The sequence below is a fragment of the Peromyscus maniculatus genome, chromosome 4, assembly GCF_049852395.1.
Source record: "Peromyscus maniculatus bairdii isolate BWxNUB_F1_BW_parent chromosome 4, HU_Pman_BW_mat_3.1, whole genome shotgun sequence".
NCBI lineage: Eukaryota > Metazoa > Chordata > Mammalia > Rodentia > Cricetidae > Peromyscus > Peromyscus maniculatus.
In genome coordinates, this window is record NC_134855.1 from 106175668 (window position 1) to 106202823 (window position 27156).

At 48.1% G+C, this 27156-nt stretch overlaps 1 protein-coding gene and 1 pseudogene across 12 annotated transcripts in view; one reads left to right on the top strand and one right to left on the bottom strand.

Moving 5' to 3' along the window:
- LOC121828826 (uncharacterized) overlaps positions 1–27156 on the bottom strand; it is a 196861-nt gene that overhangs the window by 75993 nt on the left and 93712 nt on the right. Inside the window, exon 5 of one of the 12 annotated variants that reach the window (XM_076570604.1) lies at positions 22407–23126. The exons of the other annotated variants lie outside the window; for them this stretch is intronic. The gene's annotated coding sequence lies outside the window, so the exon portion shown is untranslated. Of the gene's footprint in view, positions 1–22406; positions 23127–27156 lie in introns of those variants that run through there. 12 annotated transcript variants of the gene reach the window in all.
- On the top strand, positions 9943–10428 carry LOC102913755 (translationally-controlled tumor protein-like; annotated as a pseudogene).

Below are 27156 nucleotides of genomic sequence, written 5' to 3' on the forward strand. Positions count from 1 at the left end.
TCTCTCACTAGTTCACTGTCTCTGGAAGGCACGAGAACACAGTGCGATCATGGGAGTCCTAGGATGGGACTCTATCGCTCTGTAAGCTGTGTGTTTGGGCGAATTACTTCTCTGAACTTTAGATCCAATCTTCATATGGTAGTGCCATATCTTTATCCATAAGAGACACATTCTAAGGCCTCTAGTGCATGCTTAAAACCATGGATAGTGCTGATTATGTCGCATGTTTTTTTTTCCTATACACAACAAGTATGATAAAGTTTAATTAATAAATTAGGCATAGTAAGAGCATAATAACAATCAATAATAAAACAAAGCATTTATAGCAATATAGTGTAAATAAACTGCCATCTTCACCATTACTAGTATTTGGGGGCTATTATTAACTAAAATTTATGCCACGTGAACACAAGTGTTGCAATACTATGACAGTCAACCTAGAAGCTACTAAATTACTAATGGGCACGCAACACACACAGTGTGGATACTTGAGCAAAGGGTGATTCACACCCAGCAGGAAGAGGCGGGGCAGAGACATCATCATGCTGCTTAGAGCTGTGCATAATTTAAGATTTGTGCATTGTTGATTTCTGGAATTTTACATTTAAGATTTTGGGGGCACGATTGATCATGGTGACTGAAACCATGGAAAGGGAACCATAGCTAGGGGGACTACAGGAAACCAGTCCAACTTGTGTTTGTGTGGGTTACGTGAAGGCAAAGCCTCCTCTTGAACAGAATGTTCTAGGATAGGATTAGACACCTGTCAGTTGGTGATGCCGGGGCCTACATCCTTGCTGATTTTTTTCTCTGGTCCTGGAAGGTCTGAGGGCAGTGGTGGGCGTATCCTCACAATAGTTGTAGAACTGTGTATTTCTTCTTTCAGTTTACTTTTTTCTTCATACCTGTGAACCTCTTGTGTTTGGTTCACAAGACAGTTACCACTTCTTGATGGATTAATGATTCATTGTTTAATAACTTCCCTCTTTGCCCACAGTAACTTTTCTTGCACTGTAGGATGTTTTGATTTAGTACAGCCAATCATGCTTCCTTTTTTTTAAAAAAGATTTATTTATTTATGATGTATACAGTGTTCTGCCTGCATGTATGTCTACAGGCTAGAAGAGGGCACCAGATCTCATTACAGATGATTGTGAGCCACCATGTGGTTGCTGGGAACTGAACTCAGGACCTCTGGAAGAGCAGTCAGTGCTCTTAACCTCTGAGCCATCTCTCAGCCCGCTTCCTTTTTATTAACAATTTTTTTTTAAGGATTTATTTATTTTTGTTTTATAAACATTGGTGTTTTGCCGGCGTGTATGTCTGTATGAGGATGTCGGATCCCCTGGAACTGGAGTTTCAGACAGTTGTGAGCTACCGTGCGGGTGCTGGAATCAAACTTGGATCCTCTGGAATCGTAGCCAGTGCTCTTAACTGTTGAGCCATCTCTCCAGCCCCTTTTATTAACAGTCTTATGGTGTATCTTTCTCCATTCTTCTGCTGTCAGTTACATAAGTTCATGAATTTGAAATGAGTTTCTTGGGAGCAGCATATAGTTGGGTCATCTTTTTAAAACTACTCTGCCAATCTGCATTTTAATGGGTATATTTAGACTGGTTTACCTTTATGTTAATAGTTGACCCATTAGAGCTTAAGACTGACATTTCCTTATGGATTAGGGTTTGTCCGTGTCTTACTGTTCTGTTTTGCTCTAGCCTTTCTGTAGGTTTCTTGATTTTTTTTTCCCCCAAGAGTTCTATTTGACTTCATTATAATTTTTCTTGGAACACCACTTTCTATTGTTTCCTTAGCAGTGTTCATCTTTGCAAATGCTGCTGCTGGGGAACATGGCTGCTGGGCCTAGCTTTCTAACGCCAGAGTGCAGTCAGCAAGACTCAAGACTTCACCGCCGTTTGCTGTGGGTGACAGGCCACCTGGTGATGCCCCAACTGTAGACCAGACGTGGTGGTGGTAGTGGTGCCACTGCTGCCGCGGGCTGACCAGACTGTCCTCAAGGACCTTGGGTTGTAAGAATGAGGGCTGGGGCCTCTGTCTGGGTCTCTCTCTATTTGTGCTTCCTCTCCTTCCATGGACTTTGGCTTTTCCATGGAGAACAGGGTGTCTTTGAGGACGCTCTTGTCTGTGCCTTTTAGTGATTCCCACCGCAAATCTCTCCTGAGCCGGGCCAGGTTGAGTGGGAGAGAAGAAGGAACGGCAGGAGGGCACCAACGAAGTCACTGTTTCTCAACCCCTGACGTTTCTTGCCAGCACGGCTTTTCCTCCCAGCTTTCAAGCTCTTATCGCTGTCCATGGACCGATTTCCATAACAGTTATTTGTAGTTAGAGGAGGGTAGGAGAGAACTACAAGTCAGCACAGCCTGTTCTTAAGCTCAGGCGTGTTTTGCTCCCTGGGTGATTTTGCAGGAGGAATAGGATCCCTGGGGCTCCCTGTGATCCAAACTGCACCTTCTGCTTTCTCAGGAGGGACCGGTCCCATGTATTCTGTGCACCTGCTCTGCACTGAGTCAACAGGATGCTGAATTCCTTTTGAAGAGCTAAGCAGATTATCACTTCTCTCCGGGACAGCAAGTTGATTGTTCACATCATAGCCACTTGTCAGCATTTTCTCCTAGCTGTTCCCTTGCCTTGCTCGCCCCCCCCCAACACACACACCCTTCAATAATGCTTTCCTTATTTTATCTAGAAGGAGGCGATCTTGGAGTGACTGGAGCTTTCTTAATTATAATTGTTTAGCTGTGCTAACAGAGACTTCTCGTAGCTGGATCCTGCCTGTTTCTGTCTTGGACCCTTGCCTGGCTTGGGTTGGGCTTTCAGCCCAGTGACTCACGGAAAGTGCTATATTAAAAACTTGGAGTTGGTGTTTTAAATCAACCAGCAAAGACATACTAGAAAACCACACTCTGCCAGCTGATAGAGTCCCCATCCCCCACTGCGAGGGGGAGACTCTGCCTCTTCTGCGGTCCCTTACCGCACGGGTAATCCTCTCCTTTTCTCCTTGGTAACTGGAGGATGGGGGAAAATCAAATTTTTTGAACAGTTTTTAACCTCACAAATAGAGGTTAGAAAGGGTTGGCTGGATTTAACACGTCACACTTTTTCCCCCCTTTTTGTGTCCTGTGCTGCTTGTTCCTGTGGCTTTAAAGTCCTGCATGAAGTTAGTTTATAAAGTATTGAAATGCACAGGAAGAGCCGTGTCTTTACCTGATTTAGGTTTATATAGGTATGATGGTGATATGATGTGATGATAACATAAAAGTGTGTGCGTAGGCACGCCCATACAGCCACTCACCAAACTCAGGTCGTTGGTTTTAGCAGCGGGCACCTTTAACTGCCGAGTCCTCTGAAGATAACATTCACTCAAATATGAAGTAAGATAGTCTAAGGTACACTTATGTTTTTTTTTTTTTTGTCCTGGAATCCCTTTATCTCTGTGAACTATACATTTAATTTTTTTTTTCATTTAAAAATGTGTATATCCTTCTGTGGCTCTTCATGCCAAGTTTATTGTTTGAAAACAGGGTTAAAGAGAAGCCAATAAACTACCTTATTTTATTTTGTATAGGAGCAATTTACTTTAAACTAGTCAAGGAATTAAATACTCACCGCAGACAACAGTCAGTGTGATAAACCTTTTCATTGTTTTTTTTTAGTTTAAAAAAATCTGGATAAGCACTTTGAATTGTCATTTTATTTGATTTTGGTAAAAGTGGAAGCAATTTGGGTGACTATGAGTTAACAGCAGGATTGGGAGACTCAGAGTCCTCTAAAACCTTAGCAGAAGGTGTGATTACAGAAGTTTACACAAAACTCACCCTGTCTCCCCATTCTGAAATTACTATTTGCCCTCCTGACTCACAAGACAGTTAAGGAAGGAAAAAAAAAAAAAACTACCATAAAAACATGAAATAAGCCATTTTACCTTCCCCTGCCTAAAATTAATAATAATAGTAAACTAGCAAAGAAAAATGGCTTTTTTCCTGCTTTCTTTCTCCCCCCACCCCCCCCCCCTTTTTTTTTTTTTTTTTTGTCTACAATTGGAGATTTGGAGAGGGATGAATTTGGTAGTTTCAAAATTCAGAAGATATAAACAAGGCTATGTTTCTTTCCTCCCCAGGCATCTCAGTAAATAACCCCAGGCCATAGTCTGGGTCTCCTCTGTCTTTTAGGGCCAGGGTGTGGGGACTGAGAAGGTCAGGGGAGAAGGTGGGGCTGGGTGAGGGGGGTAAAGGGAGTGGAGGACAGGAAGAGAAGGAGGGAGTCATCTGTACCCCCAGCTAGGGTACATAAGGTCAAACACACACACACACACACACACACACACACACACACACACACACACCATGCACAATGGAACCAAGCTCAAGAATGAGAGGGGGGAGGGAGGGAGGGAGGGAGGGAGGGAGGGAGGGAGAGAGAGAAAGAAAGAGAGAGAGAGAGAGAGAGAAATATCAAAAGAAAGAAAGAAAGGAAAGAAAGAGAGAGAGAAAGAAGGAAAGGAAGGAAGAAAAGGAAGGAAGGAAGGAAGGAAGGAAGGAAGGAAGGAAGGAAGGAAGGAAGGAAGGAAGGAAGGAAGGAAGGAAGGAAAGAAAGGGAAGAAAGGGAAGAAGAAAGGAAAGAAGAAAGGAAAGAAAAAGAAAATCGCGTTTTCTGGTTTGATGTCAGGTCCCAGACTGGCTTCGAATTGCCCTTGTGATATTGGGCCCCTGCCGCTCAACAGGCAGACCATTTCAGGCTTTTAATAAAATAAGATGCTGCCCCTTTTTACTAAGTCGATCCTGGGAATGGACTCCTTTTCCCTAGCCCCAGGAAACATTCCTCCACCCTCAGCCCCCAAGCCCTCTCTGGCATTCCTGGGGCTCTGAGCTCTGGCTCTGCTGTGTCTCCAAGGTTGACACCAGTGTGCTGGCTCCTCCTACAGTTTCTGTTTGCACTCTGCCTTCAGCCTCCAGCTGCCCTGTCCAGGCCCGTGTTCCTGCCCTTCGGTATTGATAGCTGAACACTGAATGTACATGACAAACTGGGAGGCAGGCAGGCAATCTCTGTCTACCTCGAGAGATCAACTTTCAGCTTAGAAGACACCAAGAGGGAAGGCCTGACAACCTGGATGCCACCCCCAAATCTGCCCTGCTTCCATGTGTGGCTTTGAACAAGCTGATGTATGTGTGACTCGGTTTCCTTTTTGTGACTGGGTTTTCTTCTTGTAACATGAACAGCAGGTTATTAGGGACCAGTAAAATATTGGGCTCCGAAGACATTGAGAATCACTCATAGCACAGTCCTCTTGAGCCCAGATGTGACAGCCAGGTCAGTCATAACCAAATGGCCAGAGATGATAGCGGAGTAAAGGACAGATTCTGAGGCACCCTCCAAATTAGGAGGAGCCTGCTCTTCACTCCCACACTTGTGTTTGGAGTTGTTGGGAGGAAAGGGGTGGAATGAGCACTAAAGCTGTTTTTGTCCCTTCTCTCGATCAGAGATGTTCCAGGACTTCGGAAAGGAAGTCAATGGAGGAACAGCTGGACAAGTGGATGGAGCTGGAGTAGGGAATTTGGTCTCCTGGAGCACGGCCCAGATCCACCCCAGAACAGCAGGGTCCTGGCAGGAAGCAGGCTATACCAGCCAACATCTGAGAAGAGCATGCTGCAGAAGGCTAGCCAGGGCGGCCAGAGAGCTGCTCAAATGGCGACTTCAGAGCGAAGGACGCAGAAAACCCCAATAAATCCCAAAAACCACGATGATAGAACCTGGCACACCAACACCGATAAAGTTCTTATGAGTAAAAGGAACAACTCAGAGTGGGTGCGTGAAGCTCCACGGAGGAATCCCTGGGGTCAAGGGGACTCTGGATTCCTAGCCAGAGAACCAAGGTCAGCCCATGAGAGAACCCTCCACCATTATCAGTCTTTACCAAGCTGCTCATCAGCTCCGGATAGCTGGGGCAGGGAGAGGACTCTGTGGACACACTTCCACTTCCATTCAGGGACAAAGGCACCTAGATCACCACTCTTGGACCCAATGGGAGAAACAGGACTGAGAAAGCATGTCGGACTAGGGGAGAAAAGGCTGTAGGTTGCAGGCTGTTGAAAGAGCGACACCTGGCATGGAGGTGACACGAGACTGTCATGTACAACTACAGTCAGTGACCCGACAAGAACCCGTTTCTGAGGAAGATGAGCAAGCATGCAAATCTCTGTGCCTATGCACAGCTCCCCACAGTCGTCCTGTGACTTTGGTCAAGTCACCCCACCAGCCTGAGCTGCACTTTTCTCACTGTGAACTTTGATGTTCAAAGATGTAAAATAACGATGTGGAAAGCAGAGGTGTCAAAATGTCAGGGTGACTGGATGTCCAGGACAATCAATGAACCACCAGACTGTGACCGACTCAAACCAGTTTTTAACATGATGAAACAGGAAGCCCCAACCAACACCAATAAACATTCAGTTGTAATAGTTGTTAAGAAAAAAAACTGAGAATTTAATAATGCAACCAAGAAGAATGTATGGTTCAGGCATGGCCAGCTGGGCTGCTGCCTTTGTGAAAAAGAACTCAGATGTCCAACAAGGACATTGTAGAAGCTAAGACATCAATATGCTGTAAAGGGCTGTGAATTAAGGGTCAGGCGGAATTCTCTGACACCTGGGAATGTAAACGGGAATTATACTGCAAGATGAGAAGCCATACACCAACTCTAGCTGTGTGGCAGACACAGTTATACAGAAGTGTTCAGTGAAAATTTAGAGCAATTGTCTGGCCCTGAGAACAAAAACATCCTATGGTTTAGATGTCATGGATGCATGCTTTAGATGCATTCAGTAATGGGGGGTAAGTTCTAAAAGTTAATGTGGCTTTAGTTGGAATTTGTGTCTTTCTTGGGTGTGATCCTCAGTCTCTGGTCCAGATATCAGACATGATACACCTGCCAATTGGATGATGAGATAAGACTCTTCCAGGTAGCAAGTGTCAGAACAGATAAAGGATGCAGGCATGCTGTTCAATGTTCTTCTGAATAGACTTTTTTTGGGGGGAAAAGTGCCAATAACTTCTAGAACAGAATAAAGAAAGCAAATGCACTTTCCACCTTAAAGATAGGAATGAACATTTATCTTTACACAGGAGGGGTGCAAACCTCTCAAGTGTGAAAATAATGGGAACAAGCTGGGCACGATGGCTCATGACTGCAGTGTCAGAGCCCGAGACACAGAGGCAGGTGGAGCAATGCAGTTTATTTACAACTTCTCAGGCCTGGATAACCATAATACAATTAAAAGTTGAGAACACTGAAGACTGTGTGTGACACACAGACACACACACACACACACACACAGATACAGACATACAGACAGACATACATGTACACACAGTCAGACAGACACACATACACACACACACAGATACAGACATACATACACACACACACATATGCACCCACACAGATACAGACATACGAACAGACATACATGTACACACAGACAGTCAGACAGACACACATACACACACACAGGAGAAGACATTGAAAAATGGGGGAAAGACAGTAGGAAACCCAATAAAAATAATTTGTAAAACATGGGAATATGTTCAAACTCATAGGCAACCAAAAACATTAAATAAAAATAGTAAGATAACACATCCCTCTCAGAGTGGCTTTCATGGTCTCTTTGCGTGTTACCGTAACAGAACATTGGAGGTGGAGTGCTTTCTAAAGAAAGGGGTTTTATTTAGTTCCCAGTTGTCACTGGTCAAGAGCAGGGCACCAGCACTGGCTCTGGTGAGATCATCGGGTCAAATGGCACACTGTGGTGAAGGTGGTGGGCACAGCAAAGGGGTTCAAAAGGCTCGGGTTCTCATCCAGCATCCCGTCCTTACCAGAGTTGATCCAGTCCCGTAAGACCTGAGACGGTCCCCTGAGAATAAGGATGGAGCACTCTGTATCCTAACACACTTCGCATCCTAACTGCCTCCCACTGGGCTCCACCCCTTAAAGATCCCACCACCTCAGCACCTCTGCACTAGACTTCTAGCCCATGAACCTTTGGGGGCTAAACTGTAGCTATGAATGAGAAGACATAAGTGCAAGGGCTCGGGACATGGATCACAGTGTAGGTGGGAACCTTTGTTACACACGCTGGGCCTGTTCTGTACTAGCTGTGACATCAAGCTCCCTGTATATCCACATTGGTTTCCTCGCCTATTCATTGAATAAAATCATAAAATCCCAGAGCTGTCAGGAGGGCTGGCTGAGATGATTTTAACTCAGGGTGATGCTTCAAAAAAAAAAAAATGTGTGTAGTTACAAGCAGTTGATTATAGTACATTTGTAAAATGAAATATACCATTAAATTTTTATTTTATTTTTTGGTTTGAGACAGGGTCTCACATAACTGAGGCTGGCCCAGAACTTTCTATGACGCCAATGATAACCTTGAGTTTCCGATTCTCCTGCTTTCTTCTCCCCAGTGCTAGGATTCTAGGTGTGGACCACCGCGCTCGGCTTATGTAGTCCAAGGGATTGGATCCAGGGCGTCATGTAGGATAGGCAAGTATTTATCAACTAACTACCCTCCTGGGCCCACTTTACACTTACATAGAGAGAAAAAAGTTGATTTTAAGAGTGCCTTCTTTCCGGTGGTTGTCTAAAGTGGTGGGCTTACAGGTTAAATTCTTCTTTTGGGGGGAAGTAAAGACAAAATCATTGAGAAAATAGCACTGGGGCAGAGAGATGTCTCAGCTGTCAAGAGGACTTGCTGTTCTTGCAGAGGACTGGCATTCCTTTCCTGGCACTCCCAGGGGCTCCCACCTGTCTGAAACTCCAGCTCCAGGGCATCTGATGCCCTCCCCAGGTACCCACCTTCACATGCGTGTACATGTACATAATGCACAGGCCCATGAACACACACATAAGTAAGATATATCTTAAAAAGACACTAGAACTGATATCAAATATCGGCAAGGCAGAGAGTCACGGTGTGTGTCGAGAGTCACAGTGGGCCTCTCATGCTGTTGGAAACCCCATGCTGCCTGAAATAGTGAGAGGAAATGATCGTGTCACCCTGCACCAGACATGGTGCTGCAGGGGCTGTGGCCCCTGTCCACACACGGATGGGTGTCAGGTTCCAGAGAGTCCTGACTCAGCCTTCTAAAACAGCACATCTCCTCTCCCTGGCAAGACCACTAGGAAGAAAACTGGAGTGTCCGGATGACTCGGGCCCTGAGAGGAGCTTCAAGACTTCCGGTGGACAACAACGGGCAACATCCTGCCTTCCCCAGAGGCCCATCGAGAAGACTTCTGCCCCTGGGTGGGATTTAGGCTCCCTCCTCCATCCGTCTTTCTTTCTGTCACCCTCCTGAGTTAGTCCTTTGGTTGGAAGGTTTTCATGTAGGGCAAGCATAGGAACACTTCTGTCCAAAGCTGCAGGGACTAGCCACAGGGAGCAGATGAGAGGAAGCAAGGTTTAAAATGTGATAGAATCGTGGGGCTGGAGAGAAGGCTCAGCAGTTAAGATTGCATACTGCTCTTCCAGAGGACCTGGATTCGGTTCCCAGTTGTGGGTGGCTCACAACTGTTTGTGACTCCACCTCCAGGAGATCTGATGCCCTCTTCTGGCCTCCACAGGCACCTGCATTCAAGTGCGTGAACAGCCCCCTCCCTCTCTCCCTCCCTCCCTCCCTCTCAAAAAATAAATCCTTTACTTTTAAAAAATATGATGGAATGGAAAGCTCATTACACAAAGAACATGGTTTTTTCTGAATGGAGAAGCAATTCCTACAGGTAAAACCATCTATAAGAACGCCATTCCGTTCCCCGTCCCTTGTCGTCCCCCCCATCCTCCCTCCTCCCTCGGGGGGTGGGGGTGGGGTCCAGCTGCACTGTGCTTGCTCTGTCCCCAGCCGCCACCACCAAGACCTCATCAGCTATGACAAGCTGTTCTCCAACATCTACAAGATACGGGAGATCATGGACGGGCTGTGCCTGGAGGTGGAGGGCAAGATGGTCAGTAGGACAGAGGGTAACGTTGATGACTCGCTCATTGGTGGAAATTCTTCCGCTGAAGGCCCAGAGGGCGAAGGTACTGAAAACACAGTAGTTACTGGTGTGGATGTTGTCATGAACCACTACTTACAAGAAACCAGCTTCACAAAAGAGGCCTACAAAAAGTACTTCAAAGATGACATGAAATCACTCAAAGGCAAACTTGAAGAGCAGAAACCAGAAAGAGTGTAAAGCCTTTTATCACTGGGACTGCAGAGCAGATTAAGCACATCCTTGCTAATTTCAATAACTACCAGTTTTTTATTGGTGAAAACATGAATCCAGATGGCGTGGTTGCTCTCCTGGACTACTGTAAAGATGGTGTGACTCCATACACGATTTTCTGTAAGGATGACTTAGAAATAGAAAAATGTTAACAAATTGGATCTGTCCCCTGTCACTGTACCTGGCTGCTGCTTACCAACCATAAAACACTAGGACTTAGGACAAAGGAGACCGATGTCATCTTGAGCATTTATTTTGACCATGATTTATTTATTTAGAGTGGAGACAGTTTTTTTTCCTTCCTTCCTTCCTTCCTTCCTTCCTTCCTTCCTTCCTTCCTTCCTTCCTTCCTCCCTTCCTTCCTTCCTTCCTTCCTTCGTTCCTTCCTCCCTCCCTCCCTCCCTCCCTCCCTTCCTTCCTTCCTTTCTTTCTAGAAAAAAAATGTCATGTAGGTTGTCTAAAAATAAAGTACGTTTAAATTAAAAACAAAACAAAACAACAACAAAAAAACACCCCAAAAAACAAAAAATGCCATTTCCCAGTCAGGTAGCAGTGGTGCATACCTTTAATCCCAGCACCTGGGAGGCAGAGGTAGGCAGATCTCAGTAAGTTCAAGGCCAGCCTGGTCTACAAAATGAGTTCCAGAACAGCCAGGACTATTACACAGCGAAACCCTGTCTCGAAAAACCAAAAAAAAAAAAAAAAAAAGAATGCCATTTCCCATTCCAATCTGGGGTTCTAAGCTTAGGTATTGCATGTAATTCCTCAAAAAGCACCCTTGTTCCCCAGAGGAGAAAACCCAGAGACGAACTGAGCACATCCACGGGCCGAGACCAGGTGTTATTTGGAGCCAATGAGCAGAGGCGGACTCTTTGGTGAATTACGGTAATGGGACAATGTGGGCTAGAAAGAAGAGTACAAACCATACATCCCATACACAAAGCTGACCCGGACCCAATACATGATGAGAGAAATGAAGGAACTAGAAGAAAATAGAGTTTCTCGTTTTGTAGGGAGGAATGTTTTTATATGGACACGCACAAAAATGTAAAACTGGAAAGGGGAAAAAACTGATGAAATTAGTTGCATTTGAAAAATGAAGCTTTGGGCTGGGGAGATGGCTCGAGTCCAGCCTGAGGGGCAGAGCTCAGACCCCAAGCGCCCACATGTGTGTCGGTAGGTGAGGTAACCCGACTAATCTCAGCTCCAGGGACACGCTGGCTAGCTAGGCTACCTGTGACGGAGAGACTGGGTTCAGAGAGAGACCTTGCCTCAGGAGAGCAATGGATGAAGGGTTCATTTAGCTCAGGATGTGAGAGGGTGGGGTCCATCACGGAGGGGAGAAATGGCAGAGGTCACAGACAGCTGGGACTCCCCGAATGTGAACAAACCAGGAGGCAGACAGCGGGAAATGCCAACGAATCTCCCTTCCTCCTTTCCCTCTTTTTATTCAGTTTGGCGTGGGATGGTGCCACCTACAAACAGGCTGTGTCTTCCTTCTTCAGTTAACCCTTGCTGGAATCACCTTCAGAGACACCCCAAGTCCAGTCATGTTGACACTGAAGGTTTTAATCAGTACAGTCCTCACAGCCAACCCTCCCATAAACACACCCAAACCCACCTGCGAAAGTTACTTAAAATCAATAGCTCAGACAACTGGCAAAATCCCTAGCTTAAAGGTTGTAATACATCAATTAAAAACAAACCACCAGCAACCTAAGCATCCCATGCCAACACAGGCAAAGAGCAAGAGCTGAAGGGATGTGAAGACAGAGGCTGGCATCTTAGATCACGTGGCCATCCTGGCACCAGAGGTGTAGAGACTGAAACACTATCATATGCATTTGAAGAGAGGCTTAACATCACCAAATGGAAGCAAAAGATAACGGAGATCTAAACCAAGGTTTCACCATTCACTTCTGGGACTGTCACATTTTCCTCACACGCTGTATCTGACACATGTCTGGAAACTGCATCCCCATGCCTGCTGCTTGCTTGTTAAACAGAGCACTTGTGCCAGGGCGCGGTTTGACCGTCATCTGTCAACACTACAAAGGCTTCTCCGCTACCTGAGAGTCCAGCCTCTGAGAACTCACAGACAGGGATGCTCAAGCAGGTAGGAGCCACGGGCACCCATACAGCTCTGTGGGCAGCGTCGCTTGTGTTCACTGAAGACTAGACACAGCCTCGAGTGTCTGACACTCTGCAACCGACTGAATAAAGAGCGCCGCAGCACACCACCCTTCACCGTGTGACGAACTACAGTGTCCCACCTGTGTGTGCCAAAAATAGCTCCGTGGACTCCTGGGAAGCACCACAGCAGTGGAAGAAAGATGGTTTGCCAGAGGCAGGGGCCAGCAAAGTGGCTCAGCAGATAAAGGTGCTTGCCACCAAAACCTGGGGATCTGAGTTCGAGGGCCCAGACCCATTTATAGCTGGAAGGAGAGAAATGACTTCACAAAGTTTTCCTCTGACCTCCGCATGTGTGCTGTGGCATAGGAACCCCTTCCCCATGTCATACACACACACACACACACACACACACACACACACACTCACACACTCACACATTCACACACTCACACACTCACACACACACACTTCAAAATGACAGGCAGAGGCAGGAGGGGCCGTTCTCTGCACACTGCTTTGGATCTTTCATTCGTACAGCGTGTACAGGTTATCCATTAAAATACATTTTAAGGGGCTAGAGAGGTGGCTCAGAGATTAAGCACATTGGCTACTCTTCCAGAGGTCCCAAGTTCAATTCCTAGCAACCACATGGTGGCTCACAACCGTCTGTAATGAGATCTGGTCCCTCTTCTGGGATGCAGGCACACATGCGGACAGAATACTGCACACATAATAAATACATTTCTAAAATACATTTTAAAATGTAAAACTTAAAGCCCATGCCCTTTTTCCTCAGTGGCAGGCAGATTCTAAAGGCAAGTAATTAAAACACTCAAGCACATTCTATCCACTTAGACTTCTGGCGGGTCACACTGCCGGGTGAGTGCCCCAGGGTGGGGACCGTGGAGGAGCGCCTTCTCCGCTGTCCTGGCAGCACACCTTGGCCCTGTATTGACTGAGTACACACTAGCAATCCTGCAGCTGACTCTCCATCCTCGTAGGGAGAAGCAGAGGAGAGCGTGCTGGTGAAACTTGAACTGACCAAATGTGCCAGCTGCTTGGCCAGCCCCAGGACTCGGAGGTGTTAATTGATGATAAATGCGTTTATGACCAGGGCTCCTTTCACAGCTTGGGGTCACCTCATTCTACTTCTCGGTTCAGGTTAAAAATAAAACCCCCACCATTTGTCCTTCTTGCCCCACTCCAATTAAAAACAGCACCCTCAGAGGCTGGGCTCCCAAGAGAGGATGCACTCACTGCGGCCCCAACAGCTTTGGTCGGCCATTGTGGCTTTGTGCTCTGTTCCAGCACCGACACACTCGCTAATGGCCTCTGAATCTGCCTTCGGACTCCAGAGCACTTGTGGGTGACTGCTCTGTGCCAAGCTCCAAGCAGGATGGACTTGGCACACCCTTTTTGGTTCCTCCAGCAGAAGCCTAGAATGAAGACCAGAGCCATTTGGGGTTTCATGGAGGGGTCTGGCTGATCAAGCTTCCAGCTGTCATCCTGTGATGGAGGTGGCAGCCTGGCTGTCGGGGGCCTGGCCAGCTGCCTGCGGGTGTCAACAGTAAATTCCCTTGCCCCTGGGCTCAAGCACTGGCTTTCCTGGCCTTCTAGGGCTAGCTGGTGGGTCACTGTTTGTTTCTTCTTTGTTCACCTTCCCTCGGGATCCTGCTGAGAGGCAGGTGGTCAGGAGACTGACCGAGAGCTGGCTGGCCTGTTCTGAGGCCTGAGTAGGCAGCCAGGAGGCAGGAAAGCAGTAGAGGAAATTCCAGAGATGAACACACAAAAGGCTGTGGGGAAAGACTTCGGCCTTTAGCCTACCTGAGCTTTGTTCAGCCAGGACAGCACACTCTGAAAAGCCCGCTCGCTCCTTTATGCGGAAGCGGAGGGTACTAGGTTAATGACCCATAAAAAGTCAGCAGAGACCTCACCTCAGTCCCTGGGCCGCAGGGGAGACATGGCACACCTCCAGGCCTCCTGTGTCTCCACTTTAATAAACTTTCTCCATCCCTGTGACTATTTGTGGGTCTCTGTACAGTTCACTGTAAAGAGGAGAGACCCAAGAACCCGGACACTGCAGCATCTGCCCTCTAGTCCCACATCAGCCAGCGACAGGCACACAGATGCAATGGCTTGGTTACTTTTCTATTGCTGTGATAAAACACCATGACCAAGGCAGTTTATAGAAGAAAGCTCTTCACTGGGATTACAGTTGTAGAGCCTGTGATGGCGGAACAGACACAGCAACAAGGAGAGCTGAGAGCTCACATCTTGATCCGCAAACAGGAAGCAGAGAGCACGCTGGAAACGGTGTGCGTCTTTGGAAGCCGCAACGCTCATAGCACACGTCCTCCAACAAGGCCATGCATCCTAATCCTTCCCAAACAGTTACGCCAAATGGGGACCAAATATACAAACCTTAATCCTAAACAGTCACTCGAGACTTTTAAAAGATGAATTGCCCCATTGACACAGTAGTGCACGCTTTTAATCCCAGCATTGAAGAGGCAGAGGCAGAAGGATCTCTTTGAGTTTGAGTAGTTCTACATAATGAGTTCCGGAAGAGTCGGGGATACATAGTGAGAAAAGGGAAAAAAAAAAAAGGATGGAAGAAAGAATGAAAAATGATGAGCTACTAACAAATTCCAAGAGGCCTGACCTGAGATGGTTCTAATGAGTCTGCAAGCATGTTGTGCCCACTGGAGACTTGGTGTGTGGCTATCCGTGTGTGTGTGTGTGTGTGTGTGTGTGTGTGTGTGTGTGTTCACACTTACAAATGCATGTCTGAGTGCCCATGTGTTAACAAGTGTGCACACACTTGAACCCCAGGCAAATGAGAGCACCCCATGGTAGCTCATGTCTCTCCTGGTCTGCCTAGAATCCTATTCTGTGACTGGACCAGTACTCCATCTTTTAGACAAAGGAAGACCAGGAGACAACAGCTGCCAGCTGTGTAAGTCCAAACATCTGGGTGCCCAGAGTGGCCATCTGTCTGAAGCAGAGGTGTCACAGGTGGGGTGTGTGGCAGATCCCTCGGTGGACGAGGAGACAGCTTCCCATTGTTCTTGGATTCTGTGGGCATACTGGATTCCCCGCTCAGCTCGGGCGTGGGGGTGGGGAGGTGGGCAGCCCATTGGCTTTGGCTGGCCAGAGAGCAGCTTCCAGCATTTCTGGTTAAGCCCAGAGGAGAGAGCGCTCTCTGAAAGGAAGGAGAGGCGGGGGAGGGGTGTTAAAGGGACCTGGGAGAAGCCTTAAGAAGCATACGCAGAAGTCAGAGTGCAGAACACTCAGCTCACGGAATTGTTTCTTTCCTGGAGGCTAAAGCTCATGGGCAGGTAGCCAGCAGCCACATTAGGATACGAAATGTAATCTGTTTATAATAAGTTTGCAAACTGCCCCTCATTGGTGCAGAGCATGTGGAGGGCATCACAGCCTATGGTGTGGGGGCCCTTGCCTGCGGTCCGCAGCAGGCTCACACAAGCCGGCAGGTCACCGTGTGTGGAGCCCAGCCTCCAGCACACCTCCTTGCTCAGCCATCTATATGCCTCTGGAGCAGATAAACACGTTACCAGAGACGACAGCTGGAGTGGCTGGGCGCCAACCCCAGCTGCCTCTCCCTCCACCGCGGCGGCTGCCGGAGGGCAGCTACAGAAGCAAAGAAGCAAATTGACCCCTGCAGGTTGGGAGGCACCCCCCAGGTCACACAGTCTCACTGATACAGGAAGTTGGGTCCCTTACACCATTATCCTCCTTCAGGGGCTGGCCCGAGCAAGGCGGCAGCCTGGGCAGCTGCTGGCCACCTCTGCCCCCGAAGGCATTGTTCTTCTAGTGTCTGTCCTTCCCGGTGCCACTGCATCTTGCTTTCCAGAACAATGGGGAGCGAAAACAGCAGCCAGGACTTGTTAGGCATTTTGCTGTGGGCCTGATAGCGTCCAAACATCTCATGTGTTTGTCTTGGTGTACTTACCCAGCAAATCTCCAGGGAGCTTTTAGGCACCATTTTGTAAATGTGGAAATGGGAGTGTAGAGGGCCTCAGCAATATGCCCAAACTCTCAGGGTCGGTCGGTCGGTCGGTCGGTGGAGTCTGGATTTGAGCCCAGGCGGTTCCAGCTCCAGAATGCAAGCAGCTATCATGCCCACCACCTTTCTCCTGCCCTGACCCCCTATGCCTTCCATGTGGAGGTCCACAGCCTGAATCCTTCCTAGAATCCCAGTCCCAGAACTGACACTGGACTGTCTCCTCCCCCATGTCTTTCTTAGAAACCAAGGAAAAGATTGATTCTAGAACCTTCTTCAGACCTCTTCAAACTGATCCCCAGAGAACATTCTTCCCCTCTATTCAAACAATAAACCTTGTAGCCAAAAGGAAGGGGAAAAGCAAGGGAATTGGAGCCACTCTGTGGTGGTATTGTGTTCTCCAAAATATTGTGCACTCTAATAAACTTACCTGGGGTCAGAGAACAGAACAGCCACTAGATATAGAGGCCAGGAAATGGTGGCACACACGCCTTTAATCCTATTACTTGGGAGGCAGAGATCCATCTGGATCTCTGTGAGTTCAAGGCCACACTGGAAACAGCCAGGCATGGTGACTCATGCCTTTAATCCCAGGAAGTGATGGCAGAAAGCAGAAAGGTATATAAGGCGTGGAAACCAGGAACTGGGGCGGGGGGGCGGGGGGGGGGGGGAGCAGGATTAGGCTTTTAGCAGCCATTCAGCTGAGACCCATTCTGGATGAGGACTCAGAGGCTTCCAGTCTGAGGAAACAGGATCAGCTGAGGAATTGGCAAGGTGAGGTAGCTGTGGCTTGTTTTGCTTCTCTGATCTTCCAGCATTCACCCCAGGTTTGTCTTTATTAATAAGAACTTTTAAGATCCATGCAACACCGCCCAAATCTAACTGACCATTCTGTGTTCACCTCTCACCGACTTCAGGCCACCCGCTGCTCATCCTTTCTAAATCTCCAGTGTCCCATCTAGAAGCAGAGAGTCCTAAACCACCCACCACAGTGGCGGGGTTGCTGAGAGAACTAAATGAGATAAGCCAGGCCTGGTGGTCCAGGCCTGGAATCCCAGCCTCTCAGGAGGTGGCAGCAGGGCCTCTTAGTAAGCTTGCCTGGGCTACAGAGTGAGTTTGAGGTTAGTACTCTTCTGTCTCAGAAATCAAAGTAAAAGGAGGATGGGGAGACAGCTCCTGGGTCCCCAGTACTACAAAAAGTTAAATGGGATAAAACCTGAAGCATGGCTGGGTCCGGGTTTGCACATGACTTGCAGCTCTACTGAGGATGTGGAAACAAACGAGGTATAGCTCAGAGAACACTTGGGCTGATTAGCCATCACCACGCTCTCAGTTACAGAAAGAGAACCCCACGAGTCCCCGCTCCAAGAGGAGATTTGGCCTACAGCACACAGACCTGAAGCTCTAGGGACCACATGTGGCTGTGTGTTTCTAAGTCTACTGCTATTTCTGGTGGGGGTGCCCCTGAAGAAGAGGTGTGGTGGAAAGGGGAGCTGGAGAAATGCAGGGTGTGGCGGTAGTGACGGAGAGGGCACATCCCTGTAAGCAGGCAATGAGACTCACCACGATGCCTTGGTCAGAGGCTCTTTCCCCGGGCCTTGGGTCTGCCCCACCTTTCATGGAGGGTGTGTGAACCACTTCTCAGGTACACTGTTTTCCCAGGAATGAAGACATTTAAAGACACAGGCTTACAGGAAAAAAAAAAATCCAGTGTCTTCCTCAAACCCAGCACTCTCCAGGTGGCCTCCCAGTCCTTCCCCCAATGGGTCTGCCTTCTATTCCTCACTCCAGTACTGAAAGGACATCTCGTCTACCACAAGGCTACCCAACACACTCCTTCATCCAGCTTTACTAAGCTTTGTAACACGCGTTGCTGATGTCACTTGACCGTTCCTTGTTTATAATATTGTCTTTGACCACTTGTCAGCTGCTGTAGGAGAGATCTTTATCTCCCCTCCCTGCTGACAATCATCCCCAAAATGACTTCTAATTTAGAGAATACACTCATTAAATAGAGGCTGAGTGAAAAGAAAAAAAATGAATGGATAAAGGAAGAAATTTACAAACTCAATGTGTGTTCTTTTTTTTTTTTATTTTTTGGTTTTTCGAGACAAGGTTTCTCTGTGACAGGGTTTCTCTGTGTAGCTTTGGTGCCTTTCCTGGATCTCCCTCTGTAGACCAGGCTGGCCTCGAACTCACAAAGATCCACCTGCCTCTGCCTCCCAAGTGCTGTGATTAAAGATGTGTGCCACCACCGCCCGGCCTCAAGGTGTGTTCTAGTGAGCTCTAAAAATTTTCTTTTTAGATTTAGTTATTTTGTGTGTACGAGTGTTTTGCCTGTATGAATGTACACCATGTGCCTGCCTGGTGTCTGCAGAAGTCAGAAGAGGGCATTAGATCTCCTGGAACTGGAGTTATAGACAGTTGTGAGCAACCGTGTGGGTGCTGGGAATTGAACCCAAGTCCTCTGCAAGAGCAACAAGTGCTTTTAAGCTCTGAGCCAACTCCAACCAACTGGGTTTTAATTGTCAACTTGACATAGCCTAGAGTCACCTGAGAAAGGAGTCTTAATTGAGGGATTGCCTAGACCATGGCCTGAGAGCATGCCTGTGGGGGTTGACTTGTTCATTGGTGTTAGAGATCCCAGCCCACTATGGGTGCCATCATTCCCTGGGCCTGTGCTCCTGGGCTGTGTAAGGAAGCTAGCTGAGCATGAAGCTGAACAAGCCAGCAAACAGCATTCCTCAGGATTTCTGCTTCAAATTCCTGCTTGAGTTCCTGCCCTCACTTCCATCAATGATAGACTGTGATCTGTAAGAGTAAGACAAATAAACCCTGCTTTGGGTCAAAGTGTTTAATCACAGCCACAGAACAAAACTAGGACAGCACGTCAGAAGTAAATGGTTTATTTTGAAACATTGTTATTACTTAACTGTATGTTTAGAGGAAAGCTTATGGGGATCACTTCATTAAAATAACTCTTCTTTGCTCTATTCATAATAACCCAAGCTCAGAAACTACTCAGGTGTTCATCAATAGGAATATGGTCAAGTTGTTGTGTGTCTATACACAACATACTGACAGACACTCAGCAACAGAAAGGGATGAACTATAAAACCTGAGTAGACTCCAAACACAGCATGCTGAGAGAGGGGTCCAGAGACCAGTGCACAATTCCTATTTCCATTCATCACATGGCATTCGAGAGCAGCCAAAGCTAATCTAGGATTTTTTTTTTTTTTTTTTTAAAGAAAAGCAATATTTGCATGTACCCATAAGAAAGAAGAAAACTTCCAATTTCAGGAAGCTGGGGCAGATAATCATGTCCCTCCCTCCTGCTGAGCATCGCTAGGAAATCTGGATATTATTATGCAGGGAAAATACAAAAGGCTCTGGAAGGAGGAGAGAAGTCAGACAGACTAGCAACCTCCAGACCAGAGGGACACAGTGGCAGAGAGTTCTCTCTGTTCATTTGTCGCATATGGCATAGACGTAGAGCTGAAGAATGTGAGTACCAGCAGACTGCCAGCCCAAACCTACTCGCTCTAAGACCCTAGGAAGGGGTGGCCTAGAAGACAGAGTCTTAGGCAATCGTGTTCCACTCCAGGCTCCACTCCAGAAACACACCCCACAAGCCCAGCCCACGGTAAAGGCTAAGCGGGGGAGCCAGCTTTCCGCTGTCACCAGGGGAACTTCTCTGCTCACCCACCCCTCTCCAGGTTGGTATTGAAGAAGACTGAATGGAGGGCTGAGACCTTTCATCCGTGTCCAAGGGTAACAGGTTTCCCTGGTGTCAGGTGGACAGCATCAGGAGCCTAGACTTCTACCCACCAGGAATAAGGAGACCGCCTCTTCAGATGCCAGCAGAAGCTGGTATAGAACCTGGGCTTCCACCTACCTGCCTCTAATGAGCTGGTCCCCACTTCCCTGCCTCCCCTACGTGAGCTCTGTGTGCCACCACGCTCAGCTCCATGTGACAAAAAATTTTAAAACGTCCATCATAAGTGAATGGAGCCCCGAGGACCAGTGGGGACAGAACCAAAGCCTGCCTCTTAGGGCACTGAGAGGGTTCTGAAAGAAGGAGGAAGGGCCAGAGTAAAAATACGCAATGAAATAATGTCTCAAATGTCCCCAAATTTAATAAAAGACATTAGTTTATGGATCCGGAAATCTAGGCAACCAACTCATTTACAATAATATCAAAAAATATAAAATATGGGCCAGTGAGACGGCCCAGTGAGTAAAGGCACTTACTGCCAAGCCTGACCATCTGAGTTCCATTTCTGGGGCCCAGCCCACAGTGGAGAACCAACCAGCCAACCACACATACACACACACACACACACACACACACACACACACACACACATACACACACACACACACACACACACACACACACATACACACACACACACACACACACACACACACACACACACACACTGAATGTAACTTTTAAAAATAGAAAGAAGGAGAAATATTTAGGGCAAATGTGACAAAAGATGAACACTGACGAGTATTGACAACCACAATGAGATGCCACAATGTACCCCCGGGCTGGGGACAAACCAAAGCCAGCATCTAGACTAAGTGCCAGCCAGGACCCAGAGCAGAGGGACTTTCCTCCAAACCAAGGGGGTTCAGAACTAACAAACCCCCACTGTTCCCCTTTCCCAGGTCCCTCTCCCCTGAGCCTCTGGGACGTCAGTTGTCAGCTGCTGCCTCGAGCAAGAGCAAGCGCTGCTCTTTGGAGAGCAGGGGAGGCTCCGGTTTAGAAATATCTACTGGACCATCCGCTGCTCAGTGCTCTGGGCTTCCTTTCCTCCTTTCTGCTGCTGGGAAGGGTGCCTAATTGAAAGAGAGCTAGAAAACACCAGGCCCAGACCATCAGCATCTACTCTGAGAATCCTCAGAGGACCACACCTCTGACTACAGGCAGGGTCGGGTCGGGCGCGGCTAAGTAGGATGCTGTGTCAGTGAGAAGCCAATACTCTGTGCCAGGAACCCTGAGGTTTTGTGTCTTTGGAGGCAACAGGGCTATGTATACATCCTCCAGGTGGGACAGTAGGGGAAGAGAGTCCCTAAAAAGTACTCTGCACCTTAACTGCCCAGGTTCCCATGGGAGACCCTGAACACCCAGGTCTATGTGAGCTTTCTATTATTATTATTATTATTATTATTATTATTATTATTATTATTATTATTTTAATTTGGAGCATCAGTTCATAAACAGAGCTGTTGGCCTAGAAGCCCTTTGTAAGCCCAGAGCTCCACTACATCAATTAGTATTTTTAGCTTTGACTGGCTGGGATTCTAGCTAACAGACCAGGATGCAGACTCATGGTGGCCTTGGCGAGCACAGGGATCTACTCCAGAAGGAGCTAAACTGATTCAAGACACCTAGTTCAGCTACCTACAGGAGGTCAGTTCTCACTGTCCTCAAAGTTTAGTTAAAATTAGAGAGGGGGGAAGGAGAGAGAGAGAGAGAGAGAGAGAGAGAGAGAGAGAGAGAGAGAGAGAGAGAAGGAGGAGGAGGAGGAGGAGGAGGAGGAGGAGGAGGAGGAGGGAGAGGAGGGAGAGGAGGAGGAGGAAAAGAAAGACTCCAAAGATAGAAGTGCCCCCAGGGAGGAATATTACTAAAGATTCACAAATGGAACAATTTTCTAATACCAAAGTAAACATTATTAAATTGTCCTTGAAAGGTGGCAAATTGGTAGGAGAGTATTTTGTTATCCTTTTCAATGAGCCTTGGCTGGGGGTGTGCATTAAAATGCACCCTGTGGGGGCTGGGGAGATGGCTTAGCAAGTAAGAGCACTGGCTGCTCTTCCAGAGGACGTGGGTTCAAGTCCCAGCACCCACACGGCAGCTCACAACTGTCTGTAACTCCTGATCCAAGGGATCCTACACCCTTACACAGATATACATGCAGGTAAAACACCAATGCACATAAAACACACATAAATAAATTTAAATGCACCCTGTGATAATGTATTATTTATTTCTGCACCCTATCTCCCTGCCTACTTGCCTGGCTGGCTTTTCCTTCAGACCTGCAGGTGTTATCCACGCACTTCCTCTGCTCTGTCTTCTCCGGACAGGACCCAGAAAAAGGGAGACAGACCTTCCTCCCATGCCTGGGTGTTGGGACTCAGCTGTACTGTGGGATGTAAGTGGTGCATACTGGCCTGGAAGTCTCCTCCTGGGGATGAGAAAGGTGTTGGATGCTGCTGATCTGGGGGTCCCTTTCTCTCCTGCCCCTCCCTTTGCTTGGCTATGAAGTTAAAGACAGGGTTCAGCATTTGTGAGTCATGTTTTAGCTGGCTGGGTTTTTAGTTTTTAAAATTGCTGTGTTGTAACACGTAAAAGTGACCATTTATTTGGGGGCGGGGGTGTGGGTACCAGGGTGCTTGTTTTTTTCCATCTTGAAGATCTGCTGTCCCATCCAAAGAAAAGGTCCATCTGAAACCTGGTCCCTGCCCACCGGTGGGAGTGAGAAGGGTGACCAGCTTTTTGGTGCTTCTTGCTCCTTTCGCTGTAGAAATCATCCAGAACCCACAACAAGGGCCTCCCCTCTTTGTTCAGAGCAGCTGCTGTTCGCCCAGTCCTTAGGTTTGCTGGTGGGGTGGGAGTCTCCTGGGTGAAGGCAGGTGAGTCCAGAATGACGTCACTTCCTGCCCCTGCAACCATCCCACCTGCACCAAACAGAAAAGGACACCTGTGAGTAGAGAAACTGCTCCCCGCTGGCCTTAAAAGTGAACCCGGTGAAACAGATCCACACCGGTCTCGGGTTTGACACGAACGTGTCACTAGAGAAAACCCACGGTGGCATCGCCGCTCCTCACTTAAAAACACCAAGCTAAACTAAGCAACAACAACAACAACAACATGTTTCCCACACCGCTTGCCCAGCTTCTACCACCAGGCTTCAGCCTGAGCCGATTTCCATGCTTGAGTTATTAACTTATGAAAATAGGCACAAAAGGGGGGAAATGCACAGATCCCCGGCTGCATTATTACTCATCGCCACGGCTGAGTGGGTTCCAGCACAAAGGCGTGTTAGTCTGCCTGCCACTCTCTCAGTTTTGAACAAAATGCAGCTCGCTAATGGGTTCTGCCTCATCTACCTTTCTGTAATCATTACGCGGCCATTCTCTGTAATTTATCCTGGTTTTTTTTTTTTTTTCTTTTCTTTTTTCCACAAAGAATGTGTGCTTTACTCAGGCGGGCACATGTCTTGTAAGTCCCCTTCATTTGTGGCTGGAAAGAAAGGTCACGAAGCTGCCAGTCACTTGGGGGGTAATGCACCCATTATGCTGATCTTGGCAATATTTGGAAATAGTAATGGATGGCCATGAATAGATTCTCAAAACCCGGTGAATTGGGACAGCGATGTAAGTGATAAAGGGGATCTAGAAGCAACCAAGAGAAGACAGAATGAGGGGGAGTTTTCCACCCATCCCAGACTGGCGTCGGCTTGGGGATCATGATGGACCACAGCTCCCCGGGCCAGGTGGAGACACCTGCTCATTGGGTGAATGGTTTCAAGTTCCCCGCTCGATCTCCTATACTGCCAGCTTTAGCCTACATTTTGGCAGTATCTAACTTGTGCTCAGAAGAGCTACTTCAGGGCTGGGGGGATGGCACAGTGGATAAAGTCCTTGCTACTCAAGCATAACAACCTGACTGCAGATCTCCAGAACACCCATGAAAAGCCAGGTGTGGCCATGGAAGGAACTCAGTGCTGAACTCTGGACCTTATAGGTGCATAGATAAGTGCATGCATGCATGCACTGGCATGCATGTACCGTGTGTACATGCATGCACACACACACTTTTTTTTTTCCCCCTGAGACAGGGTTACTGTGTATAGCCCTGGCTGTCCTAGAACTCAGAGATCCGCCTGCTTCTGCCTCCTGACTGCATGTACCACCACACCCAGGTACAAACTTTTTTTTTGAAAGACCTATCCTATACTAGCATGAGCCAAGTGTGTGAAGGAACTGAGTGGCATCATGCTTCTGGAATCTCCAAAATTGATTGTAGAAATCAAGGCCTGTCAATGTTTATTGGGGGGGGGGGGGTGTGGAGGGGGACAGCCAAAATCGCCAGTGAAGAACACATTAGGGGCGGGGGACAGCCAAAATCACCACAATAGGCAAAAACTTGAGACTAAGGACACTGGGAAAGCTGGGCCTCACATAAGGTTTTCAAAAACCAAGTCTGAATCGCTAAGCCGGTGACATGGGTTGGGCACCTCGCAAGCTGGTGCCCTTAGAGCAGCCAGAGAGAAGCCGGTGGAGCCCCCTCCCTCCATCGGGATAGCAGAATCCTCCACCAGATTCTTTCCCAGTCAGCTCCGCAGCTCCCCGGAGGCTAGTATAAGAGCAAGCCTGTCCTTTCATCTTCCCGGAAGTGCTAACGAATGCTTTGGTTTTGTTCTTTCCCCCTCTTTAAGACAAATGCGTTCTCTTCTGCCCTCAGGAAGCTGCTCTCATGCCGAAAGCCAGCCGCCCTCCTTCCTGCTCTGCGGATCTCAAGCCTCTCTCTAAGGGAGCCTGTCTTGTCAGGTGGCCTAAGGGCCTACCTTGCCTAGTTCAGACTCAGCTCAGGGCCTCTCCATACTGCTCATTGTTCTTGGAGCCCATGGCCCATTGCCCTGGGACCCAGCAACGTGTCTGAGGTTATCTCAACTCTGGAAGTCCTGGCAGGCACTACAAAACACAAGCACATTACATTTCCATGCCAATGTGTCCTGGGGAGGCTGCCAGGTTCGACAGAATTTAGGCAGACAGCACCCACAAAGGATCTTTAGAGACTGTGCAGCCAAACCCTGTTCACCTTAACTTTGAGTCAAAATCTCTCACTGGCCTTGAACTCACCAAGGGAGCTACAGGGATCTGCCTGTGTCTGCCTCCCCAGAACCCGGCCTTTATCTAGGTGGGTGCTCGTGGGACAAGTACTTTAGCTCCCCAGCCCTGAAACAAAGCAAAGTGATGTGTGTAGACCCACATTGCCAGGGTAGTGGACTAAGGCTGGAAACAGTGTCCCTTCACTCTGCTGGCCCACTGTCCACACCATCCCTACCTAAGGCCTCCATTCCCCCTTCCCAATGCTGGCTCAGAGCCACCAGATGCCACTGACCAGAGGACAACACCAACTCTGCTTTACCCAGAGTCCACTGAAGGTAGAAAACAGGGCCCTCATGCAACTGCAAGAGAAAGGTAGGCCCCTGGAAGACAGCTCTGTGCTCCAGAGTCACGGTGACCAGTGAGGACACATCACAGATGGCCCGATATGCCTGCAAGACCTAGGAGGTTGCTAAACTGTCAGAGGAGAAGAGTGAGGGGCCACCTGAGGACAGTTCTTGGGGACTCAAACCTGAGCAAGCATAACCCACCTTTCCTCACCCCACTTGAGTTATGGCCAGTGTGAGCACCAGGCCTCACCTTACTCAACCATCTCTAAGTGACGGTGGCTATAATCAGTTTGACAGCTAGAGACAAGCCCCCTGAGAGACAAGCCTCTGCATAAAGCCGGCGAGGGACTCTCACTGAGGTGGGAAGATGCCCCTTAACTGTAGGCAGCCCCCTGCCATGGGCTGGGGGCTTGAGTTGAATGACAGAAAGAAGACAAGCTGAACACCAGCACTCAGCACCCTCAGCTTCCTGAGTGAGTATGTGATGTGACCAGTCACTTCAAGCTCCCTCAGCCAGCCCTTCAGTCCGCCCCCCCCCAGAACGGACTGTACCCTCAAACTGTAAGCAAAAACAAAAACAAAAACAAAGCCCACCCTCCCTTAAATTACTGTTTGTCACGTGTTTGGCCCTAGCAACAAGAAAAGTCAGTAATGCTGGTGGCTATCTTGATGAGTTCCTTTCATTAGCTGTGATCTTGTTATGTTTAGCTGGTTCCAGATAAACAGATCTAGGTGTATTTTCAGCAGACATCTCTGGAGTGTTAACTGCCTTCCCACCACTGTGCAACACAGTCTCCAGGCTTCTATTTCACTTGCAAAAATGGAGACTCTCTAGCCAATGAGCAGAACCTGTCCACTCCCCTCCCCTCGGGCCCTGACAGCTGCCACTCTTCATCTCCACAGGAATTTAACTGCTCTAAGTTCTTCATGTAAGTAGAGTCAGACGGTATGTTCTTTCACATGCAGCTAATTTTCATTAACTGCATCTGGACCCAACTAAAACCCCAGCTGCTGGGCACTCCTGTGTGGCGAAGAACTTTCTCAAGCCTCGGGTCAGAGGATCTGTAGTTCTCGGCGGAAGGCTGGCACAGGTGCAGGGGACTAGAGTGTTTGGCTTGCCACCACCACCCCATCCCACTGCCAGCCAACACCGTCCACCAAACATCTCCTCTGTCCTCATGGTCTCATGCGCCAGATTGCTGTTTGGAAACCATTGGCAAAACCAGGCTGCACAGAACCCAGAAGTGTGTGATACCCACTTCAAGAGTTATGTTTTTTTTTTTAATTCTTTCCCTCTTCAAGGAAGGGGAGAGAGCTAAGGCTGTTGATGGAAAAACACACTTCCATGGATCAGCACTGGGTAGCCATGTGCACATCTGTTCTTAACAGGTTTCAGCTGAAAATATACCTAGATCTGTTTATATGGAACCAGCTAAACATGATAAGATTACAACTTGGAGGGTAACCATGCAGTTGGGGGGGGTTAGGGAGGGGGAGGAAAAACCCATCATCCACACTCAGGAGTG